The following is an 8,444-nucleotide window of genomic DNA, read 5'->3' as shown; positions in this document are numbered from 1 at the left end:
TGGGAGGCCGAGACGGGTGGATCACGAGGTCAGGAGATCGAGACCATCCTGGCTAACATGGTGAAACCCCGTCTCTACTAAAAACACAAAAACTAGCCGGGCGAGGTGGCGGGCGCCTGTAGTCCCAGCTACTAGGGAGGCTGAGGCAGGAGAATGGCGTAAACCCGGGAGGCGGAGCTTGCAGTGAGCTGAGATCCGGCCACTGCACTCCAGTCCGGGCGACAGAGCGAGACTCCGCCTCAAAAAAAAAAAAAATAAAATAAAAAAATAAAAAATAAAAAAATAAAAAATAAAAAAATAAAAAGATATTTTCTAGCTCTATCCATTGAGAAGGACTAGAAACCTCTTGTTATTGTTTCTAGTTCTTCTCAATGGATAGAGCTAGAAAATATCTATCTCAGCAATGAGCACCCCTTGTATATAGAGTGTAGTCTCTAAATACCATTTTCCAATCACAGGAACCCAGGCTCTGTTGAGAAATGACTGATTCCAGATTTGAGGCAGGAAATGCACAAGATGAGCCTGAAACATCTGTCTAACCAGAACGCAGGGCCCACTGGCCAAATACGAGACAATTTGAGCCTTAAAAAGAATAACTTGAATGGCTAGAAACACATAAGTTATACTTAAGTCTATGAGCACATAACTGACTTTTTAAAAATTCATTGATCACCTTTGGAAGATGATTATTATTTTGAAGCTTGGCAAATAACATTTATCATGTCTTTTTTGTATGTTCAAGCTATATATCTCAGAATAACCAAATAATTGATGAAAGAATAGAAAGCTCTAATGAAATAATCTACACCCTTGCTTGTTAGAAATCCAAAATTTTGGCCAGGCACGGTGGCTCATGCTTGTAATCCCAGCATTTTGGGAAGCCAATGTGGGTGGATCACTTAAGGTCAGAAGTTCAAGACCAGCCTGGGCAACATGACAAAACCCCCATCTGTACTAAAAATACAAAAATTGGTCAGGTATGGTGGTGGTGCATGCCGGTAGTCTCAGCTACGCCAGAGGCTGAGGCAGGAGAATGACTCGAACCCAGGAGGTGGAGGTTGCAGTTAGCCGAGATCACACCACTGCACTCCAGCCTGGGAAACAGAACAAGACTCAGGGAAAAAAAAAAAAAAAGAAAGAAAGAAAGAGAGAAAGAGAGAGAGAGACAGAGACAGAAAGAAAGAGAAAAAGAAAGAAAGAAAGAAAGAAAGAAAGAAGGAAAGAAAGAGAAAGAAAGAAAGAAAAAGAGAGAGAGAGAGGGAGGGAGGGAGGGAGGGAAGAAAGAAAGAAAGGCAAAATGTATTATTTTGTGTTGTTGAAGAGAGAAAAAAAATGCAAAATATCATGCCTCATTCCAGACCTACTGAATCAGAACATATACTTTAACAAGACCCCCGGTGATACATATTTTATTAGTCTGTTCTTGCATTGCTATAAAGAACTACCTGAGGCCGGGTGCAGTGGCTCAAGCCTGTAATCCCAGCACTTTGGGAGGCCGAGACGGGCGGATCACGAGGTCAGGAGATCGAGACCATCCTGGCTAACACGGTGAAACCCCGTCTCTACTAAAAAATACAAAAAACTAGCCGGGCGAGGTGGCGGGCACCTGTAGTCCCAGCTACTTGGGAGGCTGAGGCAGGAGAATGGCATAAACCCGGGAGGCGGAGCTTGCAGTGAGCTGAGATCCGGCCACTGCAACTCCAGCCTGGGCGACAGAGCAAGACTCTGTCTCAAAAAAAAAAAAAAAAAAAAAAGAACTACCTGAGATTGGGTAATTTATAATAAAAGAGGTTTAACTGACTCACAGTTTCATAGGCTGTACAGGAAGCATGGCTAGGGAGGCCTCAGGAAACCCACAATCATGCAGAAGGCAAAGGGGAAGCAGGCACATCTTACATGGCTGGAGAAGGAGAAACAGAGAGAAGGGGGAAGTACTACACACTTTTATAAACAACCAGATCTCCTGAGAACTCACTATTATGAGAACAGTAATCCCCACAATCAAAACACCTCCCACCATGCTCCTCTTCCAACATTGGGCATTGCAATTCAACATGAGATTTGGGCGGGGACCCAGACCAAATCTATATCGCATATGCACAATAAAGTTGGAGAGGCACGGATCTAGACAATGATTATCAATAGCTAATGAAACAATTAGGCAGAAAAATTAATGGGGGAACTTCATACCGAAGTAAGCCAATTGGCAATACCTGAACCCAATAATGTCTTTTTTTTTTTTTTTTTTTTTTTTAGACAGAGTCCTGCTCTGTCGCCCAGGCTGTAGTGCAGTGGCACGATTTCAGCTCACTGCAACCTCCGCCTCCTGGGTTCAAGCGATTCTCTGCCTGGTCTCATTCTCTGGCAGACTAGTTCAAGCTTCTTCACGTGATGGTCAGAAATTTCCCAGCAGCAAGAGAGGGCAAGCCCAACTTTTCATTGTTCCCTTGGTGGAAGCAAGTCATATTGTCAAGTCCAAAGTCAACGTGTTAGGGGACTAGAAAAGGGTGCAAGTGTGGTTACAGGGAGGAGTGATTCTTTGGGGCCATGAGTGTAGCAATCTACCTCAATTTTTGTCTTAATTTAAAATTATTAATTTATTTTACATAGTTCCCCATATAAAGTGCTTAAAAGTTATATTCTTTCCCTTTATTCCTTTTTTATTTTGTTCCCTACCTCCTCTGACAGTATCCTCTCCAAGGTAAGCGAAAATTACCGAGTATATACACATACATATATAGTTATATATAATTACATAGAAAAAGAGTCCATATTTTTTCCATGCTCATATCACTCATATAAGTGTGGCGGGGGGCAGGGTATATACATGGTGTGTGTGTGTGTGTGTGTGTGTGTGCATAAAATCATGTATATGTGTATAGGGATGTTTTATTATTGTTTTACCACAGTGTTACTCTGGTTAAACAAACGCTTCACAGAAATCCCTCGATGTCAACTGCTATAGCTCTAGTTCATTTTTCAAGTGGATGCATAGAATTCACGATTTATCCAGCCATTCCCTTAGTGACGGGATCGTCTTTGTTTCTAAATTTTTGTTACTATGATCAATGCTGCAATAAACATCTCTGTACATACATCTGTATAATTGGTGTGCTTTATTTCTACAGGACAAACTCCTTAGAAGTTTCAAACTGTCATTGTTACCATCACTATTAATGATAGTAATTAACAAACAGTGATAACAAAGAAAATAAATTTTTTTCTTTTCTTTTTTTTTTTGAGACGGAGTCTTGCTCTGTCGTCTGTCGCCCAGGCTGGAGTGCGTGGCACAATCTCCACTCACTGCAAGCTCCGCCTCCCGGGTTCATGCCATTCTCCTGCCTCAGCCTCCCATGTAGCTGGGACTATAGGTGCCCGCCACCGCACCTGGCTAATTTTTGTATTTTTAGTAGAGACGAGGTTTCACTACGTTAGCCAGGATGGTCTCAATCTCCTGACCTCGTGATCCACCTGCCTCGGCCTCCCAAAGTGCTGGGATTACAGGCATGAGCCACCGCGCCCGGCCTTTTTTTTTTTTTTAAGACAGGGTCTTACTCTGTCAGCCAGGCTGGAGTGCAGTGGCGCGATCTCGGCTCACTGCAACCTCCACCTCCCAGGCTCAAGCAAGTCTCCTGTCTCAGCCTCCCGAATAGCTGGGATTACAGGCACGTGCCACCACCGCCCAGCTAATTTTTGTATTTTTAATAGAGACAGGGTTTCACCATGTTGGCCAGGCTGGTCTAGAACTTCTGACCTCAAATAATCCACACACCTTGCCCTCCCAAAGTGGTGAGATTACAACCATGAGCCACCATGCTCAGCCGATTTATTTTCTGACATCTGGTAATTTAAGTCTTCCCTACTATCCTTTTTTTTTTTTTTTTTTTTTTTTTTGAGACAGAGTCTTACTCTGTCTCCCAGGCTGGAGTGAAGTGGCATGATCACTGCAAGCTCTGCCTCCCAGGCTCATGTGATCTTCCCATCTCCCAGCCTCCCAAGTAGCTGGAACTACAGGCACATGCTACCACGCCTGGCTAATTTTTTTGTAGGGATGGGGTTTTGCTATGTTGCCCAGACTGGTCTTGAACTCCTGAGTTCGGGTGATCTGCCCACCTCGGCCTCCCAAAGTGCTGGGATTACAGATGTGAGCCACCACTCCCAACCCTACTATTCTTTTCATATATTTCTTGGCCATTTGGGGGAATTTGTTCTTCCACATACACTCTAACACCATTTTATCCAATCAAAAAATATACTGTTGGCATTAGAACTAAATTTATAATGAATTTGTATACTAATTTGGTAAAACTGACATTTTGGGTACTGTATTCTCATCTAAAAACATGGTACTGTTTCATTTGTTCAGATCTTGTTTCTGTTCTTTGATACAGTTTTACAGTCTTCATTATATAATTTTTGTATCTTCCTTGTTAAGCACATTGCTTATCCTTTTACAGCTTGTACTGTAAAAGGGTTATTTTCCTCATTTTTATTAATATTTCTAGTTGCTTAGCTGAAGTAGAATAAAGCCATTGATTCTGGTGTATGTAGCTTGCATCTGGACAGCCTTACAAACTATCTCATTATCTCAAACAAAAATGTTTGCTTCATTTTTAAAATTAGCATCTCTTGTGTTTTCTAAGTCTACAATCATATCAACAACAAAAGGAGACTGGTTTATCACTTTTCCAGGATTTTTATCTATTACCTCCTTTTTTGTCTTATTGTATTGACTAAAACTTCCAAAGTAATGTTAAATAATAATGTCAGCCTGGACAACATGGCATAACCTCATATCTACAAAACAAACAACAAACAAACAAACAAAAACTATCTGGGTGTGGTGGCTCAAGCCTGTAGTCCTAGCTACTGGGGAGGCTGAGGTGGGAGGTTCAATTGAACCCATATCAAGGCTGCAGTGAGCTGTGATCACAACACTGCACTCCAGCACGGGCAATGGAATGAGACCTTGTCTTTTAAAAAAAGTCTACTATAAATACTTTCCTTTTATCCCTATTTTGCTTGGAAGTTTTATAATGAATGGCTTCTAGGTTTAATCAATGCCTTTTTGGCCTCTATTGCTTGGCTCATATGGTGCTTTCTCCTTTAATTTGTTGATGTTTTGGGGTTGTATTGATAGACTTTCCAATACTGATTTTGTATAGTCATAGGGAATATAAGTTGCTGAATTCCATTTGCTATTTTTTTTTTTTTTTAGGTGGGAGCCTGTCTCTGTCACCAAGGCTGGAGTGCAGTGGTGCAATCACAGCTCACGGCAACCTCCACTTTCCAGGTTCAAGCAATCCTCCTGCCTCAGCCTCCCAAGTACCTGGGACTACAGGTGTGCACCACCATGCCCGGCTAATTTTTGTATTTTTTGTAGAAATGGGTTTTCACCATGTTGGCTAGGCTGGTCTTGAACTCCTGACCTCAACTGATCCACCTGCCTTGGCCTCTCAAAGTGCTGGAATTACAGGGCTTAGCCACTGTGCCGGCCTCTGCTAATTTTTTTTTTTCTTTTTGAGATGGAGTCTCACTCTGTAACCCAGGTTGGAGTGCAGTGGGGCAATCTCAGCTCACTGCAAGCTCCACCTCCAGGGTTCACGCCATTCTCCTGCCATAGCCTCCAGAGTAGCTGGGGACTACAGGCTCCTGCCACCACGCCTGGCTACACCCGGTTACTTTTTTGTACTTTTAGTAGAGACGGGGTTTCACCGTGTTAGCCAGGATGGTCTCGATCTTCTGACCTCGTGATCCACCCACCTTGGCCTCCCAAAATGCCGGAATTACAGGCTTGAGCCACTGCACCCGGCCTTTTTTTTTTTTTTTTTTGACGGAGTTTTGCTCTTGTTCCCCAGGCTGGAGTGCAATGGCACAATCTCGGCTCACCGCAACCTCTGCCTCAAGCGATTCTCCTGCCTCGGCATGCGCCACCACACCCGGTTAATTTTGTATTCTTGCTAATTTTTTAAAGAAATTTTTGTCTTTATTAACAAACCTTTGCTGCAAAAATAAACTACCCCCAAATCTTAACAGCTTACAACCTCAACAGCTTACAACAACAAATGTTTATTTCTTCCTCGGTTGTGACTCTGCTAGGCTGGTCCCAAGACAATAGGTTGGATTCAGGGCTACCCTGAGTGTTTCTCACTCAGGGACAAGCTGAAATAGAGGCTACCTGTGGGTGGCAGGAGGGTAAGGGGACTGATGGAAACTGACCATGCCTTCCTCACTCATCATTGACCAAAGTAAGAGACAGGGCCAAACCCAACATCAACAGAATGAGAGGAAAATATTCCCCCCATTGGGTAGAAAGGAGTAATCTTGCTAAAAAATCTTCCATTTTTTTCTAGACTTTACAACTTGTTGCTGCAGAGTTTCACGTAATTTAATTTATTCTTCTTTTAATCACTCCTGCATCTGTGGTTATATCTCCTTTCTCATTCCCAGTCTTTCAGACTTTGGCTATCTCTTGTTCCCCAGCTCAAACTCACAATACATTTCATTCATGTTACTGCTTTTTATAAAGAACAAGCTGGGACTACAGGTGCCCACCACCACACCCAGCTAATTTTTGCATTTTTAGTACAGATGGGGTTTCATCATGTTGGCCAGGCTGGCCTTGAACTCCTGACCTCAAGTGATCCACCTCTCTCAGCCTCCCAAAGTGCTGGGATTACAGGTGTGAGCCACCACACCCAGTCCATTTCCCAACTTTCATAATTGGATACATTTCTACTAAATATAATTTTTTCCCCATATCTGGGAAACCACACTGTTTCTACACTCTCACACAGAACACTTTGTTTCTGACACTAGATATGCAGGTTTTATCCCACATCAACCAATTCTCTGACACAGGCTGGGTGTTCCACAATTCAATTCTGACACTCTCTACCTGGAGTTAGTGTCAGATCTCACAGATTAAGGGCTCAGTCCCACAAGGTTGCCCCCATTAAAGATGCCAACTGCAAATCCAAGCCTCCTACACTTCTGACCAACTGGCTGTATAAATCAGGGATTCTCATGTCTCCCTCCTTGGATTTGATAATTTGCTAGAATGGTTCACAAAACTTAGGGAAACATGTTTACTAGTTTATTATAAAGAATATTATAGGCCGGGCATGGCAGCTCACACCTGTAATCCCAACACCTTGGGAGGCCGAAGTGGATGGATCACTTGAGCCCAAAAGTTCAAGACCAGTCTGGCCAACATGTCGAAACCCTGTCTCTACTAAAAATGCAAACATTAGTTGGGCTTGATGGTGCACACCTATAATCCCAGCTACTTGGGAGACTGAGGCAGGAGAATCACGTAAACCTGGGAGACAGAGGTTGCAGTGAGCCGAGATCACATCATCTCATTCCAGCCTGGGCAACAGAGCCAGACTCTGCCTCAGAAAAAGATATAGGAAAGTAGATAGATAGATAGATAGATAGATAGATAGATAGATAGATAGACAGATTATAAAGTGATGAACAGCTGGGTGAAGAGGTATGCAGAATGAGGTCCAGAAGGATCCCAAGTGCAGGAGACTCTGCCCCCAAGGCGTTGGGGTACACCACACTACCTTCCCATGGTGGATGTGTTCACCAGCTGGGAAGCTCACCAAATTTCATTGTTCCAGAGTTTTTAGGGCCAGGTGCGGTGGCTCACACCTCTAATCCCAGCACATTTGGAGGCCGAGGCTGAGATCGCACCACTGCACTCCAGCCTGGGCGACAGAGCGAGACTCTGTCTCAAAAAAACAAAAAAACGAAAAAAAAAGAAAATTAAAAAAGAAAGAAAGAGATATTTATCCAGAAAATAATAGAGGTTTTAGGAGTGCTATTGCAGGAACTCAGGACAAAGACCAAAAATATATGGTTTTGGTTTTTTTTTGAGACAGTGTCTGGCTCTGTGGCCCAGATTGGAATGCAGTGGCATGATCTCGGCTCACTGCAAGCTCCGCCTCCCGGGTTCACGCCATTCTCCTGCCTCAGCCTCCCCAGCAGCTGGGACTACAGGCACCCGCCACCACGCCCGGCTGACTTTTTGTATTTTTTAGTAGAGATGGGGTTTCACCGTGTTAGCCAGGATGGTCTCGATCTCCTGACCTTGTGATCCACCCGCCTCGGCCTCCCAAAGTGCTGGGATTACAAGCATGAGCCACCGCGCCCGGCCAAATATATGTTTCTTATTACACACTGCAAGATTACATCGACCAAGGGCTCACCAAGATAAAATCTTAGGCACTTTCAACTCCTAGTTTTACTGGGAGACTTTAGTATACTTAGTGGTTGGTATTATTATAATTTTTTTTAAAGTAATTCCTTGCATTTTAAAAGTTCTTATTTAACACTTACATTACACATTCCCCATCTATCTTAATCCATTCCATTTTCTTAATCCAATCAGTTTTAGTGTAGATTTTTGCAAAGTTCATTATTTACAACTATTTCCT

Source organism: Trachypithecus francoisi, unplaced genomic scaffold (assembly GCF_009764315.1).
Source record: "Trachypithecus francoisi isolate TF-2019V2 unplaced genomic scaffold, Tfra_2.0 Lachesis_group17, whole genome shotgun sequence".
NCBI classification, from domain to species: Eukaryota; Metazoa; Chordata; class Mammalia; order Primates; family Cercopithecidae; genus Trachypithecus; species Trachypithecus francoisi.
The sequence above is the reverse complement of the archived record's forward strand: the minus strand, read 5'-3'. Positions refer to the sequence as shown.